The sequence below is a fragment of the Microcaecilia unicolor genome, chromosome 2 (assembly GCF_901765095.1).
Source record: "Microcaecilia unicolor chromosome 2, aMicUni1.1, whole genome shotgun sequence".
In the NCBI taxonomy this organism is placed as follows: Eukaryota; Metazoa; Chordata; class Amphibia; order Gymnophiona; family Siphonopidae; genus Microcaecilia; species Microcaecilia unicolor.
The window spans coordinates 257042998-257060832 of record NC_044032.1 but is presented as its reverse complement, the minus strand read 5'-3'; the positions used below and the strand labels follow the sequence as shown (position 1 = coordinate 257060832).

Here is a 17835-nt window from a genome sequence, read left to right as displayed (position 1 = left end):
CTGTCTCCCTTCCTCTTCTTAACTTAGGCCCAGATGCACAAAGGTCCCGTTAAGAATCTGTCTGTATTTCCAAATCAGTAAAAATGTACCGATTCCGAAACACAGAGGGCTTCACAAAGAGAATCGCATGCAAATGAGCTGCTCGTTGCTTTTGTGACCCAGCTCATTTGCATGCGATATAGGGAAGCCAATCAGTGAGCTGAGCATGCGCAGAACAGTCAATCGCTAAGCATGGATGCTCTCGCATGCTAGACGGCGTAGATATACCCATTTTTTCTGGGGTTTTTTTTTTTTTTTTTGCAAGCACAAAAGCGCTTTTTTCTTTTTGGATAGGCAGGCTTGTGTTGGTGCTCCCTGCCTCCCCGCTGCTGGGAAAAAGTGGGAAAAGCCTCTCTGCTGCTCTCGGCTCTCATTTTCTGTGAGGAATCAGCATCAGGGCCAGGGTTGCCAGGTGGAAAATTTTTTTCCAGCCCAATCCAGCCCAAAAAACAGCCCAAAACCCGCCCAAACACAAACCCCGCCCTTGACACCCCCACCCCCGCGTCATCAACCCCGCCTCCCACGTCACCGGCCCCGCCTCCCCGTAATCAGCCCCGCCTCCCACATCACTAACCCCGCCCAAAACGTCACTAAGCCCGCCCAGAAACGTCACTAACCCCGCCCCCCCCGCGGCCGAAAAAACCGCCCTGAAGCCCAAAAACAGCCCAAAAAACCGCAACCCGCCGCGGGCAAAAATTTCCCGCGGCGGGTCGCGGAAAACCGCCCACCTGGCAACACTGATCAGGGCTTGATTCTACCCCCCAGCTGTTTCTGCTGCTTCCTCTATTGGCCGGCTAACATCCTAGAACGCCCATCTCCCTGAAGATGGACTCTCATTGGCTGGTTGCTGTCCCAACTCCTCCTCCCTGCAGGGCTTGCCTGATGACATCACTCTAGAGCTGTGAACTGATTGGATCTGAACTTCCTGTGTCCCCCTCCAGTAGTGAGTGGGTAGGACATTCCAGGCTGACACTGTCCAATTTGGTTTAGCCCCTTTCTGTTGTGCTTCTAGCATGGGGGATGCTGTTTCCCACAGACACTGTTTGATGGACCCTTGTCTTCATTGCATTAAGTCACCATTACTTTTATGCTTTACATTTCGGTACTGACCCCCCCCCCCCCCCCCCCCCCCCATTTCTTGCCAGTAAAATGTAATTTGAAAAACAAGCATGGCACGGCTTTCATACATGCAAAGAAGCTGCATGTAAGCCGGTGTACTTTTTTTTTTTGTGCTCCATCTTACCTGCCTTGTTTCTCCTCTTTTCATACTTGTGACAATGAAGAACAAGAGCTCCAGACCTCCCGTTAAAATTTCCACGGTAAAGGTACAGACTGCTTTTGTGCATGTCTCGTTTTACTACGTGCTCGCTAAACCGGCTAGAACTAGTTTAAAAACCACGTTGCTGGCTCATTAGTTTTAGTGCATCTAGCCCTTAGTCCTCTTACATCCCTCCATAATACACACACACACACTCACACAGCCTTCTTTCATATGCACCCCATTCACCCAGCCAATTTCACAGAACACTTAACCCTCCATTTCCTCCTCCTCTCCTCTGTCTGCCGCTTTCAGAAACTCCCAGCTCAGTCCCACATTCCCTTGCTTCAGTATTTCTTCCAAAACTCCTACCCCAAATCCCTAGAGCCCAGCATATTTTATAGCCCCCCCCCCCCCCAAATAAACCCCTGCCAGTTTTCTCTTCAGGCTGCCTTCCCTGGCGGCAGGAGGATGAAGAGAGCTGCAGTAATATATCGGGTCATTTTATCCTTTTCTGCTGCCCAGGCCCAACTGAAGCGTCTGAACCATGTGACTCCATAGCTGCACAGTTTAAACACTTTAGTTATGCCTAGGCAGTGGAGGAAGAAAGCACCTAAGGCACTGTTGCTGCTTTCTTCCTCCTCCTCATGCCGCTTGATGAGCGCAGGAGGAGTAAGACAGATGTACAACACACTGCTACTGCTGTCAGGCGAAATCTGACCCCTGGCCTCCCATAGCAGTTTTGTGACTTCTGGCCAGTGCCATGGAAAGGAACAGATTTTGCGGTCATTCCTGCAAACACAGAATCTCCAGAGACCAGGGGTGTTGGTAGTAGTACAGTAGGACGCTGATTATCCAAACTCTGTTTATGCCGATATCCAATTACCCGGACTGCTTCCATTCTTTATTTTTTAATTATAATACAGAAATCACAATAAAAAAGTTATCACATTATGCCTGATATACAGTAAAAAAAATGTATAACATCACAAATAGTTTGGTATTTTTCCCCATTTATTATTGAAAACAAAAAAATAATGTTCAACATGTAATGCTTAAAGTGTGTGCTCTTTTCAAAAAGGAATGTCCAATCATTCTGATTTTTGGACTGCTCTCTGCATAGTTTATTCCCGATAATCTGTGTCCCACTATAAATGGAATCCACTCTTAGGAGAGAGAGGTAAATCAGCGGCGTTCTTCAGGAATCTGTCCTGGGGTCAGTTCTGTTCAATATATTTGTGTACGATAGTGCAAAGGGGTTAGAAGGAAAACGTTTTGCAGAGGATATTAAAATCTACAAGAGTGGACACTCCTGAAGGAATAGATATATAGAATGAGATGTGATGTAATAACTACTGGTGAGTGATCAAATGACCGGCAACTAAAATTCAATGCAAAAAAGTGCCGAGTCATGCATTTGGGGTCCAGAAATCCAAAAGAATAGTATAGGACATGGGGTGAGGAGAGCTGGGGGTGATCATATCCGACAATTTCAAGGCAGTAAAACTGGGATATTAGCAAGCAGAGTGGCCAGAGCCAGAGGGATACTGGGATGCATAGGGAGAGGTATAACCAAACGAGAAAAAGAAAAGATCGTACCTCTGTACAGGCCATTGATGGGGAAACCTAGAAATACAACCAATTCTGGAGGCCACATTCCAAAAAACAGAGAGAGGATAGAGATGGTCCAGAGAAAGGCAATCAAAATGATGTGGTGTCTGTGTCAGACTTAGAGATCTAAATATGTAGACCCTAGAGATGTTTATGATAGAAAGCAACCTTTGAAAGCTAATCAAGAAATGTATTAAGTTATGTCCAATAAAAAAGGTATCATCTTATTTTCTTTTCCATGTTTTATTTGTTTGATTTCTATTGATAACCTGATAGAAAGATTTAAATAACCTAAAAGCTGTTAATGATACTCTAGATGAAAACCTTTTTCAAATGAAAGGAAGCTGTAGAAATGGGGTTGCGGTATGACTTATATAATTAATATAAACTGCCTTGGTTATACCACAGAAAGGTGGTATATCAAATCCATGAATGTGTTGATTGAAGAAAAACAGGCCTACCTATCACTTGTGAACAATATTAGAAAATGTTTTTTTTATGGAAAGGTGGTAGATACCTGGCATGCCCGCCTGAAGTTGGTGGTAGCGCAAGAGTTTTCACTCAGGACACAGGGAGCCCATCAGGTATTCAGGAATGGATACACACAAAGAATGCGAATGAGATAAATTTGCATGCACTACCTCCATTGTATGCAGATCTATCTCATGCATATTCATTGTGGGTCTCTTGAAAACCTGACTGGCTAGATGTGTCCCAAAGACTGGTCTGAGAATCCCTGTAGTGGAGATAAAAATAGTAGCAGCAGAATTCAAAAGAGCATGAGGTGAACACAAAAGATCCCTGATGACAAGAGGATGGAAATGAAGCACTGAGGTAAAATGCACAGTATGGTAGTTACAACCCAAAGCAAGCAAGACAGGAAAGGGGAGGGGGAATCTGCATGGAGTGCATTGAAACCCTAAAACCTGTGGATTGGTTTGATAGCATTGGGGGGGGGGGGGGGGGGGAGGGTAAATGCAGACAAAGATGCCACAGAATTGTAACCTTTGACGAAAAGCAGCAAACCCTGGAAGTGGAACTACAGAAGAACAGAGACAAATGTGAGCTGGGAGTCATAGAGCAGATAAACACAGCAGCCAGAGGAATCACTATTACATATAAACGTATGACTAACGAAGATTTATGTATTGGGATTTATTAACCACCTTTAAGAAGAGATTCACCCATGGCAGTGTACAGCTAGAAGTGCTTGACATAAAACATTCATAGAGCAATAGGTAAGATACTCACAATGTCAATATATAATATAAATGAAACAATACACTTTGCATAGAACATCATAGAGATATGATGCTCACGCTGTTGTTCATAGAACACAATCAAACATTTAAGGACAAGATAGATATTACAGTTATTGGGATAAACTGATGACTAAACGAAAGCCAAATTATACGAACAGTTGACTGAGATGAGGAACTGGTGTAAATTACAAGGTGTGCGGCAAGCTAGTCCCACAGAACAGTATAAACTTCTTTATCCCATTACCGCTCTTCCCGGATTCGATCGCCAACATTTTAAAACGTCATTTTTCTTTTGGTAGTCGTATACATATGAACATTTTACATGTGCAGTAACTGATAAAACTAATTTGTAAAGGGCATCAGGCATTGCACAGCAGACAAATATAGAGGCAATGCTGAGGCGGAGGGGCATGCTTAAGTTTTATCAACACGTTTTTCTTCAAACTTCTCAAAGAAGAGCTAAGAGTAAAAAGCAGGCTCTTACCCTTAAGTCCAGAATGCATTCCTCCACCCCTAGAAAGAAACAAGTGGCAGATCAAAAACGGAAATAAAAACTGGGGAGATTGTAAAAGAGGCAGTCGTAGGTACTTAAAATAAAGATTGTAGCTGAGATTTATACTATCTTATCGTCATATGATAGTAGTTCCATAACAAAAGCTGACACACATATAGCTTGCCTGTTGCCAGTTTTGATTTCTTATACAGTATATACGGATGACAGGTTGGTGCCTCCCCTGCAGGCATGTAGCTGAAGAAAGTTGCTAAAGTGGTGCCTGCAGGTCAGGAGGGGAGTTTCTTCAGCCGTAGGTCTCTCTGCCTGTCTTTCAGCACCAAGAAACTTTATTAGTCTAACAGTATATGGCTGTCTCTCATATCCTTCCTTTCCCTGGCACTCCCTGCGCTGCCGAATCAATCAGGTGCTGCTAAGGGGGTGGAGACAGCAGCAGGAAGGGAAGGCAGGCAGGCGCCCTGTAGTAGAGAGACAGGCTGGGAAGGGAACAGAAACTTACTGGGAGAGACACACAAAACCAGATAGGGGAGGTAATGGTTTTTTCGAGGTTCCCTTACCTAAAGAGTCCGGGCTGCTCGGGCAGGTGCTGATGGCTGTCTCCTTGGATTTCTCTAGCTGGCTTGGGCAAAGGGAGACTTGAGGAGCTAACGCCGGGAGCAGCTGATCTCCAGAAAGCTAGCGTGAGGACTTGGAAGTTTAAAGAAGTGAGTACACGACATCATTCTTTTGTACTGATTGCAGGATACTAGGGTGTAGAGTTGCTGGGGTCAGCTAGAATGGCTGCAGAGGTTTTTCATGTGTTGTGATCTGAAGAAAAGGCAAGTCCCCTTTACCCCTGCCACACATACATTCAAGTTCCAGCCTGAGGAGAAGGCAGTACTATGCAGCAGGTACTCTGCTTCTAGCCAGGGCAGAAAGAGGTCACTCATTGCTCTCAGGGGTGGGCTCTGGGCTATATTGTACAGATATTTCTGTGTTGTGAACCCACTAGGGATAGAGAAAGTACCTGCATATAATTAATATAAACTGCCTTCGTTATACCACAGAAAGGTGGTATATCAAATCCATGAATGTGTTGATTGAAGAAAAACAGGCCTACCTATCACTATGCACAAATCCATTCCAGTTGCAACCCTCATACACTGATTCTAGCCAGAGAAGAAAGCAGGGTAACCTTTGCTGTCAGGGGTGGCCTCTGGGCAATATTGCAGAGGTATTATTGTGTTGTCTGAAAAAAAATGCAAGTCTACCTTATTACTGTGCACACATTATTCCAGCTGGAGGAAGCAGGTCTTTTGCTCTCAGGTGGCCTGGGAGTGATGTGGAGGGATGGAGGATTTCATCTGCATGTCAGTAGGGTCAAAGGAAAAACACATTGTTCATTGGTAGGGCTTGTTTGCTCTCTCCCTCCTCTTACCTCCACATATCTGGTGCACTCAGTTAAACATATTGCTTTTTTTCCTCAGTTGAGCAAATACTCCATTGCCATCTGTAATTTGTTTTACTGCCCGCATAACTGCCATCCTGGTCAAGGCCTAGGAGGTACTTATCCACACAGGCAGGGCCAGTCCCAGTGAGGCTTTGCACTGGGAAACTGAAATCACACTGGGGTAACTCCTTAGGCCTCAGCTGCTCCTCTTACATAAAACTGTCAGCATCTCCGTATAATGATCTTAATCCCAGGCAAACCCTTCACCTACGCAATGTCTCCCTCACAGGGTGTGGTGCAGCAAGACAGAGTCTCTTGTGCATACAGAAGCAACTGGAATAACAAAAGCAAGAACACAATTTGAACTGAAGAGTTGAGTGTGTATCTCGGTGGGCCTCAGTACTAAGTTTAGACAGCTATTGCGTTTGAAAGATTTGGCCCCTCTGTGACCTCTTGCAGGGATGCCAGCACTTTAGCAGATTATGAATGTGCTGAGACATGTTAATCAGCAAATATTTCAGATTATAGAGCGACAAATCTTTGTACTGCCTGAAGAACTATAATACGGTATTTTGGTAGGGTGCCAAATGAACTTACCTCACAGACTGCTCCACCACAGAATAGATACAACCCAGGCAGCAGCAGTACAAGCTTGCCAGACACAGAGACACACACACTTCCCCACCACAGAACAGATACAGCACAGCCAGTAGCAATGGAAGCTCACACATTGCCCCAACAAAACAAACTTCATACACACACACCACCAGAACAAGCTTCCCTCGCACACAAAAACACACTTGTCTCACCACAGATTAGAGACAGCACAACACCAAAACAAGCTTCCCTCGCACACAAAAACACACTCGTCTCACCACAGAACAGAGACAGCACAACACCAAAACAAGCTTCCCTCGCACACAAAAACACACTCGTCTCACCACAGAACAGAGACAGCACAACACCAAAACAAGCTTCCCTTCGCACACAAAAACACACTCGTCTCACCACAGAACAGAGACAGCACAACACCAAAACAAGCTTCCCTTCGCACACAAAAACACACTTGTCTCACCACAGAACAGAGACAGCACAACACCAAAACAAGCTTCCCTCGCACACAAAAAAACACTTGTCTCACCACAGAACAGAGGCAGCACAACACCAAAACAAGCTTCCCTCGCACACAAAAACACACTCGTCTCACCACAGAACAGAGACAGCACAACACCAAAACAAGCTTCCCTCGCACACAAAAACACACTCGTCTCACCACAGAACAGAGGCAGCACAACACCAAAACAAGCTTCCCTCGCACACAAAAACACACTCGTCTCACCACAGAACAGACAGCACAACACCAAAACAAGCTTCCCTTGCACACAAAAACACACTCGTCTCACCACAGAACAGAGACAGCACAACACCAAAACAAGCTTCCCTCGCACACAAAAACACACTCGTCTCACCACAGAACAGAGACAGCACAACACCAAAACAAGCTTCCCTTCGCACACAAAAACACACTTGTCTCACCACAGAACAGAGACAGCACAACACCAAAACAAGCTTCCCTCGCACACAAAAAAACACTTGTCTCACCACAGAACAGAGGCAGCACAACACCAAAACAAGCTTCCCTCGCACACAAAAACACACTCGTCTCACCACAGAACAGAGGCAGCACAACACCAAAACAAGCTTCCCTCGCACACAAAAACACACTCGTCTCACCACAGAACAGAGGCAGCACAACACCAAAACAAGCTTCCCTCGCACACAAAAACACACTCGTCTCACCACAGAACAGAGACAGCACAACACCAAAACAAGCTTCCCTCGCACACAAAAACACACTCGTCTCACCACAGAACAGAGACAGCACAACACCAAAACAAGCTTCCCTCGCACACAAGAACACACTTGTCTCACCACAGAACAGAGACAGCACAACACCAAAACAAGCTTCCCTCGCACACAAAAACACACTCGTCTCACCACAGAACAGAGACAGCACAACACCAAAACAAGCTTCCCTCGCACACAAAAACACACTTGTCTCACCACAGAACAGAGGCAGCACAACACCAAAACAAGCTTCCCTCGCACACAAAACACACTCGTCTCACCACAGAACAGAGGCAGCACAACACCAAAACAAGCTTCCCTCGCACACAAAAACACACTCGTCTCACCACAGAACAGAGGCAGCACAACACCAAAACAAGCTTCCCTCGCACACAAAAACACACTCGTCTCACCACAGAACAGAGGCAGCACAACACCAAAACAAGCTTCCCTCGCACACAAAAACACACTCGTCTCACCACAGAACAGAGACAGCACAACACCAAAACAAGCTTCCCTTCGCACACAAAAACACACTCGTCTCACCACAGAACAGAGACAGCACAACACCAAAACAAGCTTCCCTCGCACACAAAAACACACTCGTCTCACCACAGAACAGAGACAGCACAACACCAAAACAAGCTTCCCTCGCACACAAAAACACACTCGTCTCACCACAGAACAGAGACAGCACAACACCAAAACAGCGCTTCCCTTCGCACACAAAAACACACTCGTCTCACCACAGAACAGAGACAGCACAACACCAAAACAAGCTTCCCTTCGCACACAAAAACACATTCGTCTCACCACAGAACAGAGACAGCACAACACCAAAACAAGCTTCTCTTCGCACACAAAAACACACTTGTCTCACCACAGAACAGAAACAACCTAGGTAGCAGCAGCACAGGCTTCCTTCACCCACAGCCTTACCACAGAACAGATGCAGCAGTGCACACTCCCTTCACACACATGTACACACTTTTCTCAGGGCTGGCACAACCAAAGGCAGCAGAACATCTTTTTGATTTGTTTGGCCCCTCCAACTAATCTCTAACCCTGTCCTCAAACTCTTAGTTGCTGATACTGCTTTGGCAAAATATTGATGGGAAGCAATAACAGCAAAGTGGGCCACAGATGGAACAATGAGGCGGAGCCAAAATGGAGGAAGCAAGTTTATTTGAAGGACCTGACACTGCCATGTTTTGGCAAATGCCTGTGTCAGGGTTCAAAGTAGTATGTCACAGCGTATGCTGTTAGACAGCTACCTTCGCTTGTTGGACATTATAACACTGACTATTGCATTCGCATAGGAAGTACTATATCTTTGTGACATACTATTTTGATCCCTGATGCAGGCATTTGCCGAAACACAGTCCATGTTGGGTCCTTCAAATAAACTTGCTTCCTCCATTTTGTGCCTCGTGGTTCCATCTGTGGCCCACTTCACGGCTCCTGCTTCATGTTTGGTTTGTGTTGTGGTTTCCCTCTGGTCTACAAAGTATGAATGGGGTAGGGGCCCCTGTGGCCCACCCCATTCTGCTACCCATGGGCACAACCAACTATGCAAGCCATGCACTTGCACAGGGTCGCAGAATCAGCATGAAGTGAAGCCCCAGCCTGGTGACAGGAGGAGTGATTGCACAAACTTGAAACCCAGCTTTTTTTGATCTATTAAGTTCTCCCATTCCCCAAGTCACAGTAGTGAGCAGTGTTTTATTGAACACTTCATGTTTGGTTGCAGTCTTTTGTCTTGAGGCTGCTTAAGTGCTGCTTTGAGCCGGGGAATGTGAAATAGAACTTCAGATAGGAAATAAAGCAAGGTTGCAATGTTCATGAGAAAGAGAAACACTGGACTGGTGGGAGAGGCTATGAGGAGGCGGGATTTGGAAAGGAGAGAGTGAAAGGAGGATAGAAATAAAACTGGGAAGTTGGAGAAATGTGGTAGTTGTACAGTGAGGGAAGATATTAAAAAAAACAAACCCCAAACAAACATAGGGATGGGGAGAATGATGTCAGGGAAGGAGCTAGGGCTGGTGAGGCAAAGAGATGAAGATGAAGGCTAGGAAGGGGTCAAACACAGAGGGTGGATGGAGGAGAGGGAGTGATGAAAAATGAGAATAAGAGGCCAAGGGGAGGAGTGAGATGGGGAATGGGAGGGCTAGGAAGGAGATGGAAAATTGGTAGGTGAAAGATAAAATGAGGGAGCTTGAACTGGTGACTATAATTTGGATACACAGAAAAGGAAGAAATAGAAGAAAGCTGAAAGGGAAAGATCAGTATCAGACAGATGTAAGGAAGGAATGGACAGACAGGAGGAGTGAGGAAAAAGGAGAAATGGCAAATTGACAGCTGATAAGGTAAAGGAAGAGATAGTGGTTGCTGAGGATGGGCAGACTGGATGGGCCATTTGGTCCTAATCTGCTGTTGTGTTTCTCTGTTTCAATCTTGGGAGGAAAAAGAAAGACTGGGACCAACGTATTTTGGAAAAATAAAATGCCCAGACAATAAAGGTAGCAAAAATAACTTGTTCCAAATAATATCTTTGGGAACTGGTGTTTCTCTAATATCTTTGTATTTTGTTCAGTACAAGAGGAAAAGCATTTCTGTTTCTAGTTCTTCAGTGCTGCACTGCATGCATAGTTTAATTGAAAGCCCCCAGAAGTCAAACTTTTGTCTATATATTTCTAATTTGTAGTCCCTTGTTTTCTATTTCTTTTTATTTTTTAATATTTTTTTATTGAAAACTTTAATACAGATTGAATACAACCCTGAGTATAAATGACGATTAAAAGAATATAAATTCAAAGAAAAAATGTCCATCCTGGATAGTTTTTCTTTATCAGTATCATTTTGTAGTTCACATTAATTGGAGAACAATGGATAATTCCAGGAATAACCTAAAGCAGTTTTTAGTGGAATAAACCATACTTATACGCCTGCATCAATGTCTAACCTATATACCCTCCATGATGTTATATTTCATATTATCAACAAACACAAAACTATCATTTGTCAATCACTAAGAAATTTTTCCAACTGTGCAGGAACAAAAGAAATAAACCTATTTCTATCCTGCTTAGGGGCCCTTTTACAATTCCACGGTAGAGTTACTCCGGCGTTGGCGCATACCAATCCAGCACTACTGACGGCCTATCGTGGGAGCCAGTGGTAGTGCTGCCCCCACTGTGCATCATTTCTGGCACGATGGGAAATTTGTTTTTATTTTTAATGCAGGGGGCTTACCCAGCGGTAATCGGGCAGCGCCATGCGCAGCCTGGTTAACGCGGAAGCCCTTACCCTGACTGTGCGGTAAGTACACACTTGCTGTTCGGCCATTTCCTTTTTTTCTGCCTTCTATCCACTGTGGTAAAGGGGATCTGGGTGTGTGGCAAATCCACTCGCCGATGCAACACAGGGCCCCATTTACCGTGGCATGGTAAAAGGAGCCCTAAGGGAGAAATTTATCAATGTTCAGTGTGGGCTACTGTTCAAGTCAAGTTATTTTCCACGAGTCGGGTTATTTTAGCATAGAGTCTCTGCATAAAATGGAACACAAATTTCAAATGCAAAAGAAACTAGGAGAGTAGCCCTGGACTGAATAATATCTTGAGAAGGCAAACTTTTTATTAAATCAAAAGCTTTGTTTTCTGGTTGAGGGTCTGTCTGTGTGATATTATGCTAGTGTGTAGTTTCTGTGTAGAAATCTGTAGCCCAATATGATATTTGTAATGCTGCTTTTTCATAGATGGGGTTGATGCAGTGTGAGTCCTGGCAGTGCTGTCATGGTATGGTAGGTTTACTGTGGGCTCTGAATTAGCTTTTTGCAGTGTTTTTATAGTACTTTATAATAATGTACCTGGCAGTTGGCACTGCGAGAATGCCTGTAAAATCTAACAGCATTTCGAACTACTGCATGTGCAAACAATGTTCATACACCCATTAAGTTATAGTTATGGATCCTCAGAAGCTTAGCTGAGATTGGGTGGCAGAGCCGGTGGTAGGAGGCGGGGTAGTGCTGGGCGGACTTCTCCGGTCTGTGCCGTGAAAATGGCAGATACTAATCAAGGTCAGGTATACACAAAAAGTAGCACATATGAGTTTATCTTGTTGGGCAGACTGGATGGACCGTGCAGGTCTTTCTCTGCCGTCATCTACTATGTTACTATGTGAAAAAGAAAGTCCTAAAGTGATCCACTGGCATCCATGGTGGGGGTGGGGAGAATTTACTCCTGTCGGAATTCTGCACCAAAAATCAAAATTCTGCACACAAAATTTGCAAATTCTGCAAGTTTGTCATAATTTAAACAATATTACATTTCCCTGTACACAGATAACATCTATATTTTTCCCAGCACCCATAGGATCTACCTCTTTTCCAGCCCACTTGCACCCACACGCCATCCATTATTTTTTCTATCCCCCACCCTGCACCCACATTCTATCCACTGTATTTTTTTCCAGCCCCTTGCACTCATACTAGAGAATGACACGGGAGCGAGTAATTGCGGTAAACTGCAGTAATCTGCAGTAAAACCGCAGGAATGGGGAAAACAAGATTTTACCACGGGTGCACAAAGAGGTTATTCCCCTGCCCCACAGGAGTGGTAACCCCTGCACCTGCAGTAAAACAGATGCCTACCTTTTTCTCGTCCTCCCTCCCTTCCTTCCAAGTCCAGTGTTGCTCGCCTGCTCTCCCTGCCCCCCCCCCCCCCCCCCGCCACCATCAGGTCCTGTAACGCACTCGTCCTCCCCCACCTGCAGTGAAAGGTCACTGCCAGACAGATGTAGAGAAGGAAAGGAAGAAGCCAAGAGGAGAGAGAAGAAATGGAAACGCCAACGTAGAAAAGAATTTAGAGAAGACTGACACGTTGTAGAATGCTTAGAAAAATTAGTGCTTGTTTTGTGAATTAATATTCCATCACTGTTTCGTTATTGCTTGCCAGACCAGTCCAGTATTCTTACATTTTAAGGGCCAAGAAAACAAGAAGGCAGATCCGCAAAATCCAATGTGGAAGCAAACAAAAGAGCAGATCGCTAGGTGGTATTAATCAGACTTTATTGGAGAAATAATCGCGATTATTTCTCCAATAAAGTCTGATTAATACCACCTAGTGATCTGCTCTTTTGTTTTCTTACATTTTAAGGTCATTTGTTTTAATTGGTTTATGAACATGATTTTGCTTTTTAAACCCAAAGGTAAATCTTAAGGGTGGTTAAACAGCGCGGCTTCTGTGGATAGGGACAGAGTTTGTGGGGACGGGGACAAACTTTGTCCCCGTGTCATTCTCTAACTTGTACTCAATCCATATTTTTTTTCCTGCCACCCCCCACATCCACCACTTGAGAAGGAGCTGCATTGGTCCTCTTCAGGGCAGGAAAGAATCACACTCTTTCCTGCCCACTGCAGCTGCTCTGGGCTGGAACTGCTGTGTCATCCAGATGGCTGCCGAGCAAGCAGCTACCGCATGAAGGCGGCCATTTTAAAGACGCGTGCCGGCCACAGAGCGATGGGAGAGGGGTTCTTTCCTGCCCCCGAAGAGGCCACTAGACCACCACGGTATATGAAGGTAGGCCCCGAGGGGGGGGGAGCAAGGCAGGCCGCAACGAGCGAGGGGGGAACAAGGCAAGCCACAATGAGCGAGGGGGAAGCGAGGCAGGGCACAACGAGGAGTAAGGCAGGCCGCAACAGGGAGCGAGGAGGGGAGCGGGGCAGGCCGCAACAAGGAGCGAGGGGGAGAGAAAGAGGCAGGCTGCAATGAGGAGCGAGGGGGAGAGAGGCAGGCCGCAACAAGGAGCGAGGGGGGGAGAGAGAGGCAGGCTGCAACGAGGAGCGAGAGAGAGAGAGAGGCAGGCCAGAGAGGGGGGGGGCAGGCCGCAACAAGGAGCGAGGGGGGAGGAGGGGGGCAGGGCACAACGAGCGAGGGAGGAGGAGAGGGGCAGGGTGCAATGAGCGAGGGGAGGACTGAGGCAGGCCGCAGCGAGTGAGGGGGGGGGGGGCGAAGCAGCGGTGGGCCAGCCAGCCAGCACTGTGGCTTTACTGCTATGTTTAAAGGGGTGAGGGTAAAAAAAAAAAAAAGCCCCCGTTGATGTTGCCGCTGTACTACTGTGGTGTATTTGATTTTGTTAAATTCCCCATGCTTCTCGTCACCCGATTGGCCTGAATGCCATGGACAAAACAGCAGGATTCTGCACAACAATGCTGAATCCCTCACCCCTGGGGAATTCTGCACAAATTTTGTACTGTGCAGTGGCGCAGAATTCCAGCAGGAATAAGAGTTGTACCAACACATTAATTCTTCCTGCAGAGCAGCAGAAAATGTAGTATGGGCCCTGACTGTCCCTGTACAGAACAGATTCAGCACAGGCAGCAGCAAGCCACATGGTTGAGACTTAACTAGAACTGGAGAAGAATGCATATTTTGGAAAGAGCAAATTGAGGGGAAGGGCTTGGGGATAGGCAGTGAGAATGTGCTGAGTGTGGGAGAAAACTGGCTTAGGGAAATAGTAAGCTTGGAGGAGTATATTGTGTTTTTTAGTAGACACAAGGTAGTCTGAATGCACTCGAGCAGCCAGCCTGACATCTTCAGCAATTGCCTTGGCTCTCACATAGACTTATTTTTTTTTTGCCAAAGTGGCCTTCCCCCTTGAAAAATAGCGAAGATCAGTGTACTAAAGAGAGAGAGAGAGAGAGCTTATGTCAGATCTGATCAATTTGATTAGGTGACCCCCCCCCCCCCCCCCCCCGGATTAGATTTAGGCCTTTTGCTACTGTAGGAGGTGGATGATGATTAATCTGAGCAGGCTTAGGAAAGGATCCAAGATGTCTTAGTAAATCAGAAATTGGCTGAGTGATAAACAGAGGGATAGTGGTAAATGGAATTTACTCAAAAGGTGGAGGTTATCAGTTGTGAACAATCTATAGTGCTGGGACGAAGAAAGGGGAGTGACTGTTCCTTTAAGAGTCAGCTCCTTCCTCATTCTGCCCTGCTAAGCGAGCAGTTCGCCCTCTGGTGGCCAAACCACCGGTGACATAGCTAGTTCAGGGGAAAAACTACTCTCACCAGAAGCCATTGCAGGGTCAGTTGGACTCCCAGGAGGGGGAGGGGGAAGTGAATGATTGGGAGATGAGTTCTGAGCCAGAGAATGAGATACAGCTGGGGGAAATGTGGGAGGAGATGGAAGTGGCTGGTTGGGCTCAGACTCAAGGAGAAAAGGTAAAAGCTTTTGTGGCCTCTGTACTGCCAAGACTGTGGATGTTGGGGGAGGCTAAAGTGAGCCAGTGGAGAGAAGGCTGGTGGAAACAACGAACCCAGAAACTGTCTGCTTAGAAAAGATAGTGCTGTGGGGTTAGCAGAGTCAGCAACTGTCATGTGGAAAATAGGACTGAACTTTGCTGGAAATAATGACTGTTAATAATAAGCTGAACTATTCATGCTGGAGGAACTGATGCAAGTCACAGCTGATACTGGATTTAAAGAGCTTGAACAATAAAGCCTAGGATTTTTCTAAGAACTTTGAGTGTGTTAAAGTCTCTGGAAGCGGGTGGAGAAAGAGACTAAGGGCTAAACTGACCCTGACCAACGGAGGGAGAGACTGAGTGAGAGGAAGTCAGTCTGATCCAGGAGGTGTACAGGCGAGCTCAGCTCACGAGAATCCGCCAAAGCTAAGCAGGGACAGCCTTGGTCCCATCTGGAAGGGTCACCCGGGTTACACAGTGCAGACCCAAGAGCAGTTCTGCTTCATATCTTTGAGTGATATTCCAGAGGGGTCAATACAGGAAATTTGGCATCTGTGGCCAAGTGAAAACATGTGCCTTCACCATGTACTCTGTGCCGTGACACATGACATCATAATCAATCTCTCTCTCTCTCGCCAATCCTAGTATTCTACTTGTTCTTAGCACTTGCCGGATCATTCTAGACAATTGCAGTACGTATTCTCTGCCTTCATCAAGAAGGAGACAACTGGGCTGTTGTGGTAAGGAGTCTGTGCAGGTAAGACCTCACCCCTTCTCCAGAGCATTGGCAGACCAGGGTGAGCATTCTGCCTAAATTTATTGGGGAGGCGGGAAGACAGCAGCAGCAGCATAGGAGAGGAAGAGCAGTTAATTACTGGGAGCAATGAACTTGCTCCCAGTGCCTCCCAATGCTCATGTCGGCCCTACCACAACCCCATTTGTGTCCAGGATTTCCAAATGAAAGAAAATCGCACTAAAGTGAGAGAACTGGCCTCTGAGCCATGTTTAGTGAACGCTTATTTTTACCGTGTGCCAAAAATGCTAGCAAGTCTTAGTAAAAGGCCCCCCCGAACTAAGATGGAAATAGGATTGTTTTTATGATAACTGACCAGACTTTTTTTTAGACCTGGAAAAAGCTGCAAAGGCCGTTAGGGAGGTGCAGATAGCAAGGGTTAACGGACTGCTAAAAGAATCAAAAATGGAAGAGAGGGACCAAAGAGTTTCAAAGACTGCATAGACTGTCTGGCCAGGAGAAGAACAACCAGACTGGCAAGCAGATGAGCTAGCAGAGAAAAGGCTGCATATGGATCGACTAGGAAACACTGGACTAGTTTCAAGTCTGAGACTATTATTTTCTCATGGTGTTCTTCACTCTCTCCCATTTTTCACTTTCCATTTGTGAAGTTCCTGTAAAGGATTCTGTGAAGATTCTAGGTGTCATACTTGATGAAGATTTTAACTTGAACCTTCAAATCTCCATCATGAAATGCTTTTTACAGTAAAACAAATACATTTTGCCTGCCCCATCCTACACCTTCTGTCGATTATGTATTTTGATTCTTCCTTTAGCACCTCTAGATTGGTCTGTTAGTCCTTGGTACAGAGAACAACTGTTTCTCAACTAAGAAGTCTTCAAAAGATACAAAATACATATATTAAGCTACTCCTAGGAAGAAGGAAAGTTGAATACATTACCCCTCTTCAAACCGAGCACTAAATCCCAGTACCCTACCTGATCTTTTCAAGATATTTACTATTGCCCACTAGTCAGTCTCTCCCTCTTTTTATATCTAGCCTGCTTATACACTACTTGCCACTAAAACCTCTTTTTTTCTTCTCGACAATCTCCTGACCATTCCCTCCCACTGTAAAATTAGACACAAATTCTAGCTTTAGTGGTTTTATGGAATAGTTATAATTACCTGTAGACTTTAGAACCAAAATCTCATTCAAGAAATTCAAAACCTCTCTGAAAACCTATTACTTTGGCCAGGCATTTCCTCGAGGATAATTGATACTCGCAATATCCTGCATTAATTTGGGAGGCTGCTCCTCTCTTTTTCGTTCACTTGCAGTCAGATGCAACATGGCCTATACTTTCCTTGTTTCTTACTACCCACCTCGCCACTGTGTTTAGGAGTTATAATGTCACAACTTTTGCTTTGTTCTACCTTCTTTCTCTTCTGTCCTCTTTTTGTTACTACCCTGAATTTTTCTTTTGCTATTATTACTTAGGGGCCCTTTTACTAAAGCTTATGTGCAGCAACAGAAGGTCTTCTTAGCATTTAGCACACGCTACTTCCATTAGTGTGTGCTAAGCTTTAGTTAAAGGGCCCCTTAATCTCTTATGTACGTTGCTGGAGAGAGCTAGCTTTTTTGCGTTGTAATCCATTCTGAACTACTTTGGTTTTCAGAGGAATATAAGTATTTTTTGTATTGTATTGTATAAACCACTTAGACTTTCTTGAAATGATTTGTGGTGTCTCAGATAAATGTGAACTATGAACTATTTTTAATAGAAACTGAAATGGAAATTGAGAGGATGGAGTATGGATGATTGGATGGGGGGGGGGGGGGATCTGTAAAGGGCTTGGGAGGTAAAGACCTACATTCTGGTTATGAGATGGACAG

At 45.3% G+C, this 17835-nt stretch overlaps 1 protein-coding gene across 3 annotated transcripts in view; it reads left to right on the top strand.

The window, feature by feature from the left end:
* The first annotated feature begins 5068 nt into the window (after nucleotides 1-5068).
* Nucleotides 5069-17835, top strand: part of CCDC120 (coiled-coil domain containing 120) — a 64755-nt gene continuing 51988 nt past the window's right edge. For 2 of the 3 annotated variants that reach the window (XM_030193994.1, XM_030193993.1), the window contains exon 1: nucleotides 5069-5385. The gene's annotated coding sequence lies outside the window, so the exon portion shown is untranslated. The remainder of the gene's footprint in view (nucleotides 5386-17835) is intronic. The other variant, XM_030193996.1, reaches the window with a different exon arrangement.